An 18,906-nucleotide genomic window follows, 5' to 3' on the forward strand; every position below is an offset into this window, starting at 1 on the left:
ATCTAAAAAGGGCATCAAATATTAAGATCAACCTCATATTTATGAGGATTAAGTGAGGTAGTACATATAAAATGGTATCTATCACATAGATGCTCAGTAGTTAATTACATTATGTACACTATAGTATTAGTAGAATGAGAGCTAAGGCAGTTAAAAGCAAAAAAAGAAACATCATACAGTTAAAGTTACAAAATGTTAAATATGAGCAGGCCATGGACTTCCCCTTTCTCATAATTTGAACAGCAGTTCTATGTCCTGTGTTTATAAACAGGTGATGCAGTATTGATTTTCAGAATCATTGTGTATATGGATAGGCATGAGTACTGTAAGTAGACTATTTGGGAAAGAATTTGGCTCCCTGTGAGGGGCAGTTTTCTGAAATCATTTTTCCTTCATATTCTTTTTTTTACAGTTTTGGTATTAAAAAAAAGAGCTTAGGGAGACAGTTTTGTTCCAAAGATTTATGTTTACCTGGCAAACTCAAGTCCTCTGTCCTTTCATCCTTATTGTTTTTTAAAGCACCTTCAAGAGAAAATGGTTTTTAATCAAATTCATGAGATAACTTTTTATGTTACATTTTATAGGCATTTAAACTTTTCAAGATAGGGCACAACTAATGTAATGTATGACTGAATGTATTTTTGGAAAAATTTCTGCACGCTGGAGCAGAATCTTCACATCTATCTACGAATACTAAACAGATATTTCCAAATAGAAGACAGTCTGTAAATTGTTGTGATTATTAAATTCTTTCCCTCTATCATGGTTTTTATACATTTATTTTGATATTTAAGGAATCAAAGGCTATGCATATCATCATAAAGTTTTTAATTCACAGGGCTCTGCCAGTTGTGCTCACTCGCTGATTAACATTGGAACACTGCAAAACAGTATTACTAATGGGAAGGGCAGTTTTTGCTCTTCTAAAGTTGACTGCTTCCTTTCTGGCAACAACCTCAACCTCCCTACTGCCAGTGAGTTAGATCAAGAAAATAGTTATTTCTCTTAGTTACCAGTCTGGAAACTTTCAAAGATGCTGTGAATTGCAGCATAAGAAATAAAAATATATATTTTTATTTAGGCTATTGTCTCTAGACTGAGAGACAGATAGAAATTTGGTTCACAAGCTCTGTCACATGCCATTATGTTGCTCAGCTGACAGGTGGTGCTTCAGAATAATATAGACAGTGGGGATGTGTGATTAAGTTCTATCAGACTTTCTGGGACACACTATGAGTTATACTCTTGCAATTAAGACCTTTTAATGTAGCAGTTAAATTACTAAAAATTCAGATGTGAAGATAGTAACACAAAATAATTGTCACATGCCAGAATCTTCTTAAATTTTATATGATTTTTAGATGCAGGTGTTGAATTTGGGATTGAGATTTCATGTAGATACAACTGTAATTTTTTCTTAAATGCAGACTGAAACTGGAGTATGAAACTGTAATCGAAGTCAATACCACTGATTTTCCTCCATCAATTTTGTTATTATTTATCATTAATATGACATGCTCTTTAACCTATGGTTGATCACAAATTTAGAGAAAAAAAGTGTTATCTGAATATTTGAATCAAAGAAATTTTTAAAGGATATTTATCCAATTAAGATGCCCTGATATATCTTAAATGAAGATACCATGAGCAGATTAAACTTAATGAATATATTCTGTAAATGACAATTGTTGTTACTATGGTAACCTTTAACCAGGTATTTGGTGGTGTAATTTGGATTAGTCCTATTCAGTGGTGAGGTAATGGAAATGAGAGTAATTAACTTTCAAGGTTTGAGTTTAAAGAAAGACAATATACTGAGTTTATGAGAGAAGCAGGGATATTGAACGGGTAAATGAAAATGCTAGAGCCGAAATGACCACCACATAACATTCAGCCAGTCTCTCCTTCCTTTATCTCACTCCATGTGGGCTTTTGTTTTAGACCCTGCTGTCCTCCACCCCTGAGTGGTTCTAAATGCATCCATGAATCAGGAACCAACTCGTTCTCCTCTTACACAGCAGTCTTAATCTTTCACTGCCAGTCAATATCCTACTTAAAAACCAGTCTAGAGAGCCTTTCCCATTAGAAAGGGCAGTCAGTTTCTATCAGTTTTATTACTAATTTTGCTTTTCTTATTTAAAATATATCATTATCGTGTTTAAATACTATAGGATTTGTTAGGGTTCCATGTGTTTATGAATTAACCCCCTGCCCCAACCCCTATCACCAAATAGGGAAGCAGTTTTCCTCTTTTCCACTTGTACATTAGGAAGAGTTTGCTATGATTCTAATTGTGTCACTCATTTCCTCTAGGGCTCATTTAATGTATAGTCTTTACCTGGGTGTAGCACTTTGGATTTTTAACTTTTATTTTGTTTTATTTGAAATCATTTTGTTCCTTTATTTAGCTTTTGCAAATATACTAAAATGGGTTGTCTGTAGACATATCTGCCTGAAGTGAATACAGCTTAAAGGCAGAAAATTATTGATTTTTAAAATGAATTATTTTCCTCAGATTTAGTGAGGCCAATTTCCAATAGCCATTTTATTTACCCTTTATCATCTCATGCGGTAGCTTTAATTTCACCAAAGCTACTGTCACCATCAATACATTCCTGAAAAAGAACATGATGTTTTGCAGTTTTTCCAAGAAGAGAGTTGGAAAGTTGTATGCATTGTTTGATTAAATTTTGGTATACCTATATTACATAAAACTCCTTGTAACTCATAGTTTAAATCATATTTCTTATGTTTCTAATAGTAATAAAATGTTAAAATCATATTATGTTTCTAATAGTAATAGAATGTTAAAATATGAGTAGCATTTATCGTACTTTTTAAAAAAATTCAGTGATGTAGTATACTACATTATATTGCTAAGAGGAAGGATAACAAGCTTCTTTGGATTTATTTGCACTTTGAGAAATAAAATTTAGGAAAACTGGTTTTATAGGTTTTTCATTCCTCTCCACTAGAAATCTTGATGAGGAACATCAGTGCACATGATTTTGGGAACACGCAAGAAAGGCAGCAGTGGTAGTCCCAAATAACTATTTTCAGAGGAGGTCATAAACAGCTGTCCCTTTTGACTGTGATCCCTATTTGGAATAGTCTCAGTACTTGTGAAAGAAATCTTCTCTAGGATTAGGGCTTGACATGCAACTATTCGTGTCCTAAGACCTTATATTCCCCCCCACCCCCTCCCGTGATCACTGTTTCTCCAGCAGGAGTTAGAGGCTAGGCTAGCAGATATTACCTCAGCACAGTAGTTAATTCCTTTTTGCCAGTTCTCCCTCCTATTCCTATACGGTATTTCAACTATGAACTAGTTCATGTAATAACTTGAGCTCTCTATTCACTCAACTCTTTAGAAATAATGAAGTATAAGTGAATTGCCAAAGTTGTCCTTCACAACAAGGATCAAAATTGTACCTACTAGAGCCTTGTAGCGCCCCAAATGTTTATTTTTACACAAATATTTTGATTCTCATTGGTTCCATGCATCACTGCAATTCTTTTAATGCATTGTGTTATGCTCTGTAGTTTTTACAAGTATGAAAATGTTGAAGTATATTTATTAGCCGTGATGCTATTAAACGTTCAGTTATTTCCCAGGACTCTTAGGTGGGTTTTGGGAAATTCTGAGATGAAATTATGTAATGTGTAAATGAGAAGTAACATTCATTTTTTAATGTAATTTGCAGTGAGGGCATTATTCAGGAAGAACTAATTGCTGTCATATCTGTAGTTGAGATCAGAGACGATGATTAGAATTCTGTTTTCTAAGATTATTTTTGTAGGCGTAGACACTGTCTCTCAGACTGCAAACTGAGATGTACTTATCTAGAAAATCAATTCCTTATCAATTAATTTATTAGTGCATTAGACTGGTTTATGATCAAAGTAGGTCTGATATTGTCATATTATGCATAATATAACTATGCATTAAATATGTATAATGTATGTATCTCATAGCTGAGAACAATGAAACTGCAGAGATAATCCCAATTTGTGATACACTTTGAAGTTTTCTAAGTTTTGTCTTTATTGGAATAATGTATTTTTACAGGTTGAAAATCCAGACAGCTTCACACTATAGGATTGTGTTATGTTTTCTTCCATACAGTGTGCAGCATTTTAATTCTTATAATAACAGGGCTGCGCAGTTTGCCAGCAGGAGGCCCCTCAAAGCAAGATGATGTCTCTCGGTTGGCAGATTTCTGTATAAATAAATAACACTCTGCACATTCCTCTCAAATACCCGAGTAAGTGAGATAATGCTATATAACTTTTTTTTTAATTAAAAAAATAGCTGTATTATGTCAGTGACCTGTAATAATTAGCACTGCAAGGAGAAACGACAGCCTCATTCACCTTGCATCCATGCAGAAATAACTGAGCTCTATTTCCATGGCTGGAGAGAGAAGAAAAAAGCGAATGGAAGGACAGAACAGACCTTAGATCGCAGTCACTCTCATGCTCATAAGAGGAAGTTTACACTGACTGTTTTTACTATGTTGAATTTACCACTCAACACACTGCAGGTAAACACCTTGTACTCTAAACATTCAGATAGTCGTTGATAATAATGGTGTGGTGGATACATCATAAAGAGTGTGTTGCCATCTCCCTGAATTCTACATATTTTTCTGTTAAGTTTTCATCAATTAGCAAAATATTATACTGAAAAAAATTTATTAATTGAACATAATGATGCATTGAGAACAAATACAGTTTTTGGACCAGGATGGCAATATGTGTTTAAGCTTTTCTAATTCAAGACCTGAGAATATCATTTTCTTCACATTGTACTCTACTCTTTCTTAAAAAAAAAAAAATTAATTGTGAACATTGAAATGTTTAATAAAGAAAAAATAAATCATATGTTATAGAACAATCTAAAACTAAGAGCTTTAAATTCATTCTCAATGAAAAATTTAAATGATTTGGTAATTTTGATTTTTTAACTGTGATTCCTAGTTATCCTAAGATTTTCAACAGATGTTACACAGAGAATATAGAAAAATTTGCAGTGATTTTGGGCCAGAAATTAAAGCCTCTGCTTAGACTTATGTCACATTGAAATTTATAGAAATCATGCAAACATACTTCAATGGGATTCAGTCCGTTGTACTTATTTGTACATTCTGCCTAGCCATTCATTTGTCCAGCACCTAACAGACATTGCACAGCAGTGGGAACAGACAGCCTGATGTACAAAGACCAAGGATATTTGGCCCTGGCTCCACAACTAGTTTATGTCAATCAGTAAGAAAGTCAGGGCTGTAGGATTTAATATACTTGCCATCCACAAAAGAAAATCAGTAACAACAACACTTCAGATACTCAGAAGCTCTGGGTGATTTTATAAACAAACACATGTAAATTCATCACACTCTACTGAGATTGCAGATTACCATGTTAAATGCATTTTAATGTTTGCTCTGTTTCTAATATATATGAGATTTGGAATTGTTGGCTGGAGGTAGAATTCTTAAAATGATAATTTTTTCCAGGTATTTTATTTTACAGAAAATAAATTTAAGACACAGAGAGAGGAGTTATTTGCCTTAGTCACACATATATTCAAAAGCATTTATTTTCTTTTCCTTTGTATAGGCTAAAATTTTCATACTTCTGAAGTGGCAGTTATTTCTTTTTTATCATTTTATATTTTCCAGTATATAAATAAATGAATGTTTACTAAATATATCTTGAAATAAAATATTATATACTCGTTTAAAAAATATTTCCACAGTTTTTGTCCCCTATACTGGAAGCTTTTTTTTTTTTTTTTTTTTTAAGAATAAACAGTTTTATTGCGCTCAGACTAGGAATCCATGGGTCTTGGGGACCTCTGTGAATTTGTCAGTTTTCTTCTCTCTGTTCTTTTTGGCCTGCTTCCGTAGCCTCAGGAGCTGCTTCTTTTTCCGGTAGTGGATCTTGGCCTTCTCCTTTGTCTTCTCCTCCAGGGTGGCTGTTACTGCCTGGTACTTCCAGCCAACCTCACGAGCCAGCCGCCCTAGGTAGGCAAACTTCCTCACAGGCTTCAGATGCACAACCTTGAGGGCGGCAGGAACCACCATCCGCTGTTTCTTGTCATAGGGTGGCGGGATCCCATCAAACACCTTGAGGCGGTCCCGAGCGGCCTGGCCTCGCTTGGTCTTGTGGGGCAGCATGCCTCGCACTGTCCGCCAGAAGATGTGGCTGGGGGCTCGGAAGTGGTAGGGGCCGCATCCGCTTGCAGAGGAAGGCCAGGTACTTCAACTTGCTTCTGTAGAAATTGCCAGAAATGCTGATGCCCTCACAAATGCACAACCACCGCCTTTCCGCCCAGGCGGCCCAGGAGATGGCCTCGGCCATCGAGCACCAGGACCTGCCCCTCCGCCATCTTCGGCAGCAGCCTGGGAAAGTTATATGGGAAGCTGTTAATCTTCCAATATTCATGAAATATTTACAGTAACACATTTAGGTGACTCAACTTATGTTGTTGCTTTTCTACTATTTTTTTGTGCTTCAGGTTACTTCTAAATGTAGCAGTGATTTTTAACACATATTACTAGATTTGGTGTAGGTATATAATGTTTCATGGGTGTGTATGAAAACTAATGCAGTTGAGTAATGATGGAAATTATGTAAACAAGGGTAGTATTTAAACAATAAAGTGAAAATTTAATAAATATGGATATCATTGCTTTTGAGCACCTTTCTAACTTTCTTCGTAGCAAATGCAGTCATTAAAATTCTGTTTTAAGAGGGGAGGGGACAGTACCATTAGACAATATTAAAAATTGGACATTTTATTTAAGGAAATGTATTGTCAGTAATTCTTTTAGGAGGTTTTATCACAGTGCAGCAAAGCATGTATTAACAGTTTTAGTGCATTAGATCTACACAGTTGCTGTTGACTGTGAACAATCATGAATTTAAATAAAGGGAGAAGTTAGTTGGAGTAAAATGTTCTGTTGTCTTATATCTGTAGAAGTGATTATTATTATTTTTGTTTGTTTTACTATAAAGTTTAATTGTCTTGGTGCTTTCTGAGACCATTTTCAATTAAGAATGGGTAACCAATAAGGTAACATGGAGAATGGTCTCTGTTCTAGAGTAAAATAACTAAAACATGAGCTTTAGGTCAACAAACCTGAGTTCAAGTTCCAGGTTTGGGACTTGCTAGCTGTGAGGTCAGTGGGAATGAGCTATAAAGCACAGGAAGCTCAGCTCCGTGTTCTGTGATGACCTAGATGGGTGGGATGGGGTGGGGGTGGGAGGGAGGTACAAGAGGGAGGGGATATATGTATACATATAGCTGATTCACTTCGTTGCACAACAGAAACTAACACAACATTGTAAGGCAATTGTACTCCAATAAATTTTTAAAAAAAAAATCCACATCTTTAAAATGGGAAAAAATACTTAAAATACTTCTTCCCAAGGGTGTTTCGATGATTATGTAGGAAAATGTGTATAAAGCAGTTAGCGTAACATTTGGCTCATGGTAAGTACTTGAGAAACATTACTGTATTTTTTATATAAAAATCTTTTTAGGTGATAATTTTTAATGCTCTTTTAAAAATTATCACACTGATTTATATAAGAAGCTTTATCTTTAATATTCCATTTCGGAGTGCTGAATCTACAAAACAAGTTTATTTAATTTTATTCAATACACATTTATTGAGTGGTTAATTCTGTCCCAGGAATTATATCAGGAACATGTCAAAGAATCTAGTGAAGAAATCAGACGCAAAAATAGCTACCGTCAGTATTTTATGATAAATGGTAAGCAAAAGCTGCTCTGAAATGAAAAAGAAGCACGTTTAGCCCAACCTGGAAGTCGGAAAGATTTTTTTGGGGGGAGATGGTTTCTGAAATGAGTCATGAAGATGAACAAGAATGAGTCAAATGAAGAATGGTGAAGAGGATATTCCAGACAGAGGAACCTGTAATAATAGATTTAAAGAAGCTGGAAATTACCATGGAAAGTACAGTGAACAATTAATTCAGTGTGATTAAAGCATAAACATGTTCAGGGGTGGGCACAGGTTGAGACTGAAAATGTAGAGACACATTTCACAAGGAACCTTTTATATCCAACTAGGGGCTTGCTTGTTTGTTCTATTTCTCCCTTTCTTAAAATAATTGGTAGGGTTTATATGCTGATTTGATTTACAGAATTTATCATCTAATAAAGAATGTATGTGTGTGTGTGTGTGTGTGTGTGATAATCAGGGTACATGATCCACTATTCAAATAAACTAGTATTTGGTAACCCTGATATTTAAGACACAGTGGAATATGCAGAATGAAATATTAGAGTACCAAGTAAAAGATTTTTTAGACTTGAAAATTTTGGAGAGAGAATCAAATTTAGGCTATACTCCTTGGAACATTATTGGGCTTTGGTTATAGGAAGGAGAGAAATGAGGAGGACCTACAGATTAAAGAAAACAGATTAAAATGATATTCATTGGCTTCTACCATGTATCAGGCTCTGTGCTGGGTATTTCTACAGAAATTATCCTTATATATCTGACAATAGAGACCTCTTTAAAAATACATCACATCTGTATTGTTACCTATATCCTATATATACATCTATATCTGTCAGAAAGAAAGCTGATATTCAGAGAGGTTAAGTAGTTGCATAAAGTTAAGAGTTCGTAAGAAAGATATGAAGTGGGGATTTAAGTCAAGTTTCCCCTGACTCCAAAGACATGGGGGTAGGAATGACTAGTGGGTATGTCAAGTAAAATTTGGTTGAGTTGTCCCCCATCCCTGGGGGGAAAATCATAATTAGTCTAAACTAGTTATCACCATTTCATTTCCCATCCCATTCAGCTATGAAAATGGGATAGAATTCTGGTCACTGAAAAGGGAAGTCTGACAGTCTTTAAGGAAAAGATTCTCTCACCAATGGAAAGAGATACACAGGGGAAACACTCCCTTTTTTTTGGCTACATGTCATCATGTCAGCATGTGACACCTGGAATTGTGGTAGTTCATCCTGTGGTTCCAGGTGAAGTCATCAATGAGTCCAAAGGCAAAGTAAAAGACAGGAAACACTTGGATTCTCAATGACAAATGTCAAGTCCCTGAACCAACCCTGGAATATCTTTATCTCTGGACCGCCTATATGTAAGAAATTAAATCTCATATTTTTTAAGTCATTTACAGCCAAACTGTTTTAACTGATAGAAACCCTAAATGTTCAAATGCAATGCCCTGACTTACTTGGTCAGCTATGAAGGTGGCAGATTCATTCACATGTCTTCCTCCTTACTTTAAGTTGACTCCCTGTATGACCATTAGGAAGAAATAGGTAAGTCTAAAGGAAACATTAGGGATCTGTTAGTATTAGAGAATCCATGTCTGAAAGAGTTGTGAGAATGGAGACTGAATGTAGACTCCTACTAGTTAAGGAATTTCATAGCCTGGTAGCTCATTCCATTCCTACCATGCTATAATGTTGCATTAAAATTTGTTTCTCCTGTAACTTTTAAATGTCTTAACAAATAGTACCATTGATTATGAAAAACCCTTTAACCAAATCCTGTTTACAACTTAGAACCATTGAGATGTGAGGTGACAAGGTCACTAAGATCTTAATCTGTAAAATGACCTACCTTTAAAGACTTTTCTCCTTTCTTCTGTACCTTGCCAAACCAGTTTATTACTTCTGTAGTTTATATAAACATGTTGACTTCTCTACACTTCAGTTTTATTTATATTACACAATAGTCATATTGGAAATTAACCAAATTTATTATTGAATTAATCTGTTAGATGGTAGAAGTTATAAAATCATCTTACCTACAGCTAAATGATTATACTTTTGTGTCATGTCTAGTAGTTGTTATGTAAGTAACTGTATATGTAAATAAATACATTGAGAGTGAAGTGAACTGAGATAGTTATGGCATGTCTCTTCAGATTTAAAATGTTTCTCATTATAGAAATGTTAAAAGTTTATTTAATGTTACTTTTAAAAAAAATTTATTGGAGTATAGTTGACTTACAATGTTATGTTAGTTTCAAGTGTACAGCAAAGTGAATCAGTTATACATATACATATATTCAGTCTTTTTTTAGATTCTTTTCCCATATAGGCCATTACAGAGTACTGAGTAGAGTTCCCTGTGGTATACAGTAGGTCCTTATTAGTTATCTATTTTATATATAGTAGTGTGTATATGTCACTCTCAATCTCCCAATTTATCCCTCTCCCCCTTACCCCCTAGTAACCATAAGTTTGTATTCTATATCTGTAACTCTATTTCTGTTTTGTAGATAAGTTCATTTGTACCCTTTTTTTAGGTTCCACATATAATAATGTTAACATTTTAAATGTTTTTGTAACCACGTGCTACATGATGATATTTGGTAACATTCTTGGGATATTTCATTATTAACTAGTTGTTAATTAAGCATTGAAAGTCGTCTAAAGATCCCAAATTTAGTAAACTACTTAATTAGGAACAGATGATCTCTATTGAAAATGAAAGTCATATGCATATATCAACAACTTCTACCTCACCTAATAATCAATTTGTAGTATCAGTAACAACAATTTTTCACTATTTTTGGAACATATACTATATACCAGGCTCTGTGATAGATGCTTTGCATAAAATATTTCTTAAGAATCTGAAAAATATCCTGCATAGTAGGATTTTTTATCCACATGCTGCCAATGAACAAATGAGGATGTTTAGAGGACAGTAATTTACCTAAACTTACATAATTAGTCAATAGTGGATGCAGTATTTAAATTCATATTTGTCTGACTTTAAAGCTACACATATTTCTTCCCATTGTGATACTCCATATTAGGAATATGGAACATAAGCTTATTTGAAGTAAATTATTTACAAGTAATTCTAATAGTGTTGATTCATGATAATGGATCACTGAACACTATGCAATTATTTTTATAAAACAAATTTAAGAAATGTGTTAAGATTATTAGTCTCTTACGATGCCAGACTGAGGAATATATCTGAATGTTGACCAATAATAACATCAACAGAATTTGACCCCATTACTATTAGTAAAGACCTTAGTATTATTTATGTAAGAAAGCAATTTTATGAAAAGCACATGGCAAATTATATGTCACTATAAAAAAGTTAATTGTAACAACACAGTATGAAATGGTAAACTTCCTAATTTCACTTATTTCTAAATATTTTCACTCTGAGATTTAAAAAAATTTGCAGTTATTTGCTTTGGACTCATTATGCTTGGAGAATGGGGCTTTTAGATAATTACTTATTTATCATCATTTCCAAAGAGATTGGCAAAATACTATGAGGAGAGTTTTATGTAGGCTCCTTCCAGCTTCTACTTTTAGGGAAATATTCTGGAAAGAGAAACTTTAGGAAGAAGGAACTAGAATTTCAGCATATATGAAAAGGAATGACAAGAAATGATGCAAGGCCTAAGGATATTAGAAAATAAATAATTGTCACATTAATTCAAAGACAAAAGTTTTTTCAGAGGTTTTTGGTAGACTTGAAAGTGAAGAAGCAGTTGATTGTTGGAATTGGCAGATGACAAAAAAGAAGAAACTTGGAGATTCAATGAAGCAATACTGTTTCAGAAATATACTCATTTTTTTAAAGCTCAAGAAAGTGCTTGAGGGAAGACTGCATAATTTCCATTGTGAATTTTAAGAGCCATTTTAGAAAGTCTACCAAAGAAAATGTTCAAGAATGCTGAAATTAGGGTCATTACCCACTGTGATAACCATATATATATATTCTGAAAATGTATATTTATCAATAGATACTCCTAGACTCCACATATTATTTAGAACATTAAATTTATGGTGGCCTTGGGTTCTCTAGTAGCATTCCAGTTGTCTGTGTTAATGATATGATTCTTTGATTAAGTATATATTCTTTGATTAAGTATATTAAGAACCTTATGCCTTTGATATAAGCATTTAGCTACTTTTTATTTTTCCCACCTTTATTGAGATATAGTTGACATATAATGTATAATTTTAAGGTGTACAACATGATGACTTGATACACATATATATTGTGAAATTAGCTCCTTTTTAGAGAGCTTTGAATTTGACAAAGATATAAGAAATTTAAAAAAAAATTTCTGTAGAATAGATGACTCATAAAATGTGACTACCAAATTATGACACAGTCCATAACTAAATTATGTTTAATAGTTTGTCCTTATATATTAATTGGTCAGTTTGATGACATTAAAGTTAACCACACTTGATTTCTATTTAATAATATATGTTTGGTCTAGGATTTGATTTTACCCTGCTTACATGCTAATAAGTAGCCTGCTAGTGTGTCATAGATGGTGTGAGAAGAAATGAGACTCTTGGGTCAGAAACAAAGGACTTCATTACTTGTGTCACATTATTATTATTATTCTATCTCCTCTATAGGCTTTTCCAGTATACTTTTCTGTATTATTTTTAATGCTTACTTTGGAGATTAAGCTATACATCTTCAGGTAATTCCAATGCATATTATCTGTAAATTTACTTTAAGGAATACTAACCTAGAGGGCTGAAATTGTCTCTATTAGTTATTCCTTTGAGGTAAGAAGTTAACACTAGAAGAAGTGCCTAGTAAAACATAGCTTTGATTTTTGGAAGTAGTGATGCTTATCTAAAAATAAGACTCAATAACCATCTATCAGCTATATGTACCATTTTCCAATCTCCAAGGACCCTGTACTATATGGAAGTTTGATGGGACTAGAATTTGGGGCTGTTGCAGTAGTAGTGTCACAGTCAGAGAGGAGCATGAAAAGTAGTGAATACTTGAAAAAGGAGTATAAAAAATAATGGATTAGGAGAATATCTCCATATGGTCCAATGCCAACCATGGCCAATATACATATTATAGGCCAATTTTGGAACTAATATTTCTTAGATGGGACCTTTCAAGGAGCCTACACACACATAGATACTTAACAACTAGTTTTGTTTTCCAGAAGCAGTAAATTTTCCTCTCAGTCTTTCCCCTTACACTTGCTTCACGCATCAGCATTCTTTTCTCTTCATGCCTGAGATCCCCCAGGACATAACTTTGTCCACAACTGGCAAAAATCAAGACCTTCAAAAATTCAAAAATACCGCGTTAAGCATCACAAAGCGAGCTACTTTTTGGCTGTTTCTCTAAAGGTCACATAATGCTTTGTGTTTTCTACAACATGATATGGCATGACAGAACAAAGTTATCTTTTGTACTTGTCAGCATTGTTATATCAACTTCAAATGATGAAATGCTTCTGAGTACGCTGTTGCTTTTTTCCTTTGGAGGCTTACACTGATTTCTTTAAAGTATTATGTGCATCAAATAAATGATTCATTTATTATCTGTGACACCTGAAGTTCGCTAAAAAAAGTATCTAGACATCATTTCAAAACTGCATTTGGATGCTATTTGCTTTTGAAGTGATAAACTGCAGTTCATTTGGACTTTGTCTTCAAGTTACCATTTTTACTTAATGTCTGTGTTTTGCAGTAGGAGAAGAGGTCATACACTCACTGGATGTTATCAGGACAAAGTTTAGACTGTCAGGAAATAAATTTTAATGTTTGATATGTTTAATTGAATGGTTTTTATTAAAAACTTGAGTCAAAATCATATTTTGATTTGGTAATACAAGATGACATAACTTGTATTAGTTAGGGTAATACCGGCTGATAGAACATAAAACCCTTATATAATAGTGGCTTAACTCAATAGGGTTTATTTCCCTTGGCATAACAATTCAATGAAGATGTTTCTGGTTGAACTTCGGTGTAGGGTCCTACCATCTTCATATGGTTGTCAGGGTGGCCTGGTTGATGTCTGCAGCCAGATGGGGGAAAATAGAATGGAAGGTTGCATGTGGAAAGTTTCTATGAGCCAAACCTGAAAGTGGCATACACTATTTTTGCCCATATTCTCTTGGCTAGGATTTAATTCATTGACATACCCAACTCCAAGGGAAATATGTTCAAGCTGTGTGCTTAGAAGTGGCTTTGGTAAACAGCCAGCAGCCTCTGCTCTAGGAACCTTAATTGGGGAGATTCTCTGTTATGGTGGAGAGAGATTTAAATTCGAGGTCAGTCAGCCTTAAGATAAAATGTAGCTTAGCCAGTTACAAGCTATGAAACCCTGGGAAAATTATTAATCTTCTATTTGGCAGAGTATACTGAATCATAGAATAGGGAAATAACACCTACTGCACAGGATTGTTAAAGATTAAATGATATAATGTGTATAAAGTGCTTAGCACGATGCAAGGAACATTAGAAACACTTGAAAATGATAGTTTTAATTTTTATTGTTAAGTTATATATTCTATGATGGTCTATAATAAATATGATTTCATTGAATATTAGCTTAGTTCAATACCAAAGTAATTTTTAAAAAGGAATTATTTTATGTATAAAACATAGGCCAAGAAAATTGTGCATTTTAGCAGCTGTCCAAAGCAAATGAATACATAAATATTTATGCAGCAGAACTAAATTTGGGGGCAGATAGGACACAAACTCAACGTTTACTTGGTTTTCTTTTCAGGCAGTAGATGCTAACTTTGAAGGTTTTTAACTGAATAAATTTGCTTCTTGGTTGAATTTGATAAGGAAGGAAATTAAAAACCTTTAGGGTAATTAGAAGAGTAAAATTATATGTAGCCTTAGTCCATTTGGGCTGCTATAACAGAATATCAAAGACTGGGTGGCTTAAACAACAAACTTTATTTCTCTTAGTTCTAGAGGCTGGAAAGTCCAAGATCAAGGTGCCAGCAGATATCGTGTCTGCTGAGAGCCCACTTACTGGTTCATAACTGGCCATTTTCTTCTTATGTCTTCACATGGCAGAAGAAGTGAGGGAGCTCTCTGGGGTCTCTTTTATAAGGGATTAATCCCATTCATGAGGAATTCACCCTCGTGACCTAATCATCACTTATCAGAGGACCTATCATCACACTGGGGGTTAGGTTTCAACCTACATAACCCAAACATACAAGCCTATAGGAAGTGTGTATGTATACGTGTAACTATATCCATATCTGTCTATATATTTATCTATCTGTCTATCTAAAGAGACTATCATTTCTCTAATGTCTATCCTATGATAACGTATCTCATGTAATTTTAATATTTTTGTATCTTGCTTATTCAAATCATTTAAAATCTAATATAATTACAGTTATATATTCATAAAGAAGAAAAATGTGCTGCATACTTTAATGTCATGGGACTTACTGTATAAATAAGCCATGAGAATCCACTTTTAGAAAAAGTACAGCTCCTCTTTAACAGAAATAACATGATTTACCTGCTACTTTTCCTTCTACATAAAAGAATCTAGAGGAGAAAAAATCATATTGAAACTAAACATGAAAGTATAAAACTGTACTTTTAAAAAATTAATAAAATTCATATTTTTGTTCAATTTTCAGAGACCCCAGATCCTTGGCTGCATATAGTTCTAGATCATTCATTTATAGTTTTATATTTTAAAAGCTTTCTTCATCTTGATTCATAAAATGATTTCTTGAGTTTCTCTTAGCATTGAAACATAATGACATCTTGTCACCACTAAGTCTTCTGTGAAGAAAAAACAGGACTGAACTTGATCTTTTCTTTGTACTGGGCAGTGAATGATAGGGTTTGAGGAGAGTGATTTTTTCAGCTTTAGACCAGAGTAAATATTTCAAGACAGGTATGGTTTCCAGAGTAAAGTTTTACCCTTGTTGTAAGTACTTGCATACTAAATCCAAAATCCTGAAAATACCTTATTTTCTGTGATTGTCAAAGAAATATGTGATTGGGAGTTTTTTTCACTTTCATTGCAATTCTGTTTTTCTCTGAATTTGTTAGATAGCTACTGAGCTAGTTTGACTTATCAATTGTCTTAAGTAATTTCTGCCTAATCAGTTGATGAGTATTTACGTGGATTGGGGTTTGACCTTGTCTGGAGCATCATCAGTCCACATTCAAATTCAGTTATACATGTTACAAGGCTTACTTCATGCCAGCAAATAGACAAATCACACATCCCCAAGATGTCAAGATAAGTCAACATAGAGGATTTGGGGGGAAGCGTTTTTTAGTGCTAGAATTGACTTTGGAAAAGGGGAATCTATTCATGCTGCTTTCATCTACTTTGTGTCATTAAATGTGTGATTGTATATCTCTGTCCTCTGTAATTGAAGATACTGCTGCTGGTATTATGTGCTATGTAAAAGTGTGTCTACAAAGAGTGTGGTAGCACAGTGTCTACACAGTGCAGAAAATCAGGTTACCCTCTTCATAATGTCTATCAATGTTATTTTCAGGGTCTGTTGATATTTATGAATTTCTTCCCTCTTTTCTCATTCAAATAGAATTAACCTTTAAGGAAGGACAAAGAGTATTTCTTCAGTATGTATCAGATATATTCCCAGGATTTTCTAGCCTACTGGACAGTTTCTAAGATTCCAGTTTGCTTTCTTAAACTTACTTTCTTTTCCTCTTTTACCTTCTACTTCCCCTGAAAGTAAATGCATAGCATTGCATGAAGAATTAGGGAGCTCTCAGCTCTATAGATAGATTGAACATTTTTTGTAATTTTTTCTAGCTTCTTGGTTCAATGTTTGTTATTCACTGGAGAGCAAATACTTTGTATAGCAGAGGTAGACATTATAAGCCTTCTAAACATGTCTGTGTTGCGTGACAAAAGTTATTGCTCCTCCTTAATCAGCCCGAGAATACATTTTCTTATTGTTCCCTAGAAAGAAATTGGTGAGTCAACAAAATGAAAAAAATAATTAATTAAATTCTAGGACCACTTTTATAATACCCTTATAGTAGTCATTTATATGTTAATATTTTATAATGACTAATTTAATAGACAGATGGTGGTTCATATTACAGTATGAGAGTAGGGCATTTCCTTGGGACAATGATTATCTACCCAGTTTTCAATTAGAGAAGACTGCCAATTACCTGGAGTGGTTTTTATTTTAATTACTGGGTGATTAGGACAGCTAGGTTACCAGCCCAGAGGAAGGAGAACTAAACTGTGTGTGTGAATCCTTATTATACAAACCCATAAAATAAATAAAGGCCATGCAAAGAAACTTTCGATGAAATGGTAGATAATTTACCTGAGGCAGTCCACATTCTTTTACTCATTTCATCACTAAAAAGTGAGTTTAAAATGTTAAACTGGCTGTTTGTGAACTAGACATTATTTTTCTGTAAGGAAAAATAAATTCAGAGGAAAGGTATTATTTGTCAGCAATCAGTGTTCAACATTTTATGTTTAACATACCATGTTTTGAAATGGTATTATCTCATTAAGAGAAGTCATTTACAGAGTGATCTTTGCTCCCTGAAGTATGGCTGAGACTTGAGGCAGAAAGATCACATGAATAAATTCTTGATTTTCTAGTCTTGTCTATAAAAATCTTCAGATTTTTTACTCAAGCTTCTTTTCTACATCTCCAGCTATCCTCTGAATATTTCTAGTTAAGTGTTTCCCATCATGTTAACTTAAACAAATCTAAACCAATCTTATTTTCTCCCCAAACAAGGTTTGTTCTCAAGATTTTGTGTTCTCGTCTCTGCTAAAGAAACTACTTTTAACATTCCTTCAGACAAGAACAGTTATAGTTATTGATTCTGTGCTACCATCTTCCTTTTTTTTGTCCATCATCCTTTGAAAAATTTCTTAGGCTAGTATCTTTATCTCCATTTGGGCTATCATTCCTATCCAGAGTTTCATAGATTCACAACTAAAGAACTGCAGTAGGCTTTGCTGAGAAAATATTCTCATTTCTCTAAATAACCTTTTGAATAGCAAACACTGGATTTTTACATAATTCCTTTACTTAAAAACATTTCATTGACTGTTACCTCAAGTAAAGAATATATACACTTTTCTGCTTCAAAGTCTTTGGTAATTTGGTACTGCATAACTGATAGGAGAGGAAGGACCAGTTAGGTAATACCAAATTACTGAAAGGGGCTGATTTAAGTTAATGAATGGATGAAAAAATTTGAGTTGGCGTCTACGAATTCTCCATTTAGACTTAGTCTCATTTTATTTTATTTTTTTTTTAAAAAGAAGAAAACCAGTATTTAAAGTAAAAGGCTGGGGACTTCCCTGGTGGTCCAGTGGTTAAGACTGTGCTCCCGACGCACGGGGCTTGGGTTCAATCCCTGGTCAGGGAACTAGATCCCGCATGCTGCAACTAAAAAAAAGATCCCGAGTGCCACAGCTGAAATATCCTGCTCGCAGCAACGAAGATCCCACATGCCGCAATTTAGCACAGCCAAATTAATTAATTAATTAAAAAAAAGAGTGCATGTATAAAAAGAAATAAATAAATAAAAAGCGGTATTCAAACAGGTGTCCCTAATATAGTTAATTTTAAAAGCAAAAGAAAATATTACCTGTGATCTGAAAAAAAGAGTGAAAATGCAAAGTATAGAATTTAAGCAAATTAGGAGAACTGTTTTAGTAGATTGTTTAAACCATATTTTTTTTAAATTAACTATAAAGTCAGCATGGAGATGCTGAGCGCTTGGTGAGATACGTAAATTGTGTAAAGATTGAGGAAATGAAACCTGTTTCTTAAAATATAAAATACTTATTTACCTGTGTTTAAAAAGAATGTATTATCAAGGTTACATTAGGACAACATTTTAGCTAATAGTCTCCCATTATAGTATGTATGTTGGGAAGACTTGAAAAATAATGATTGTGAACAATAGTTCATAAAAGTTTTGGGTTGACAGGTACCTCTGTTCAATATATAGGCCAGTGAGTTTTTATCAGGGTCTGGATTTCTGATACTCTTACCAATTAGCAAAGATAATATTTGCAAGTAGTGGTATGATCCATTCAAAATTCAAGAATGACTCTTAAGTTGATTGAGTCT

General features: G+C 33.8%; 1 protein-coding gene and 1 pseudogene across 1 annotated transcript in view; one reads left to right on the forward strand and one right to left on the reverse strand.

Moving 5' to 3' along the window:
* The window catches only part of ERBB4 (erb-b2 receptor tyrosine kinase 4), a 1,112,967-nt gene that overhangs the window by 17,077 nt on the left and 1,076,984 nt on the right, over window positions 1-18,906 (forward strand). The gene's annotated exons all lie outside the window — the stretch shown is intronic.
* LOC137225779 (large ribosomal subunit protein uL13 pseudogene) lies at window positions 5,796-6,391 on the reverse strand (annotated as a pseudogene).

The sequence above is a fragment of the Pseudorca crassidens genome, chromosome 6 (assembly GCF_039906515.1).
Source record: "Pseudorca crassidens isolate mPseCra1 chromosome 6, mPseCra1.hap1, whole genome shotgun sequence".
In the NCBI taxonomy this organism is placed as follows: domain Eukaryota; kingdom Metazoa; phylum Chordata; class Mammalia; order Artiodactyla; family Delphinidae; genus Pseudorca; species Pseudorca crassidens.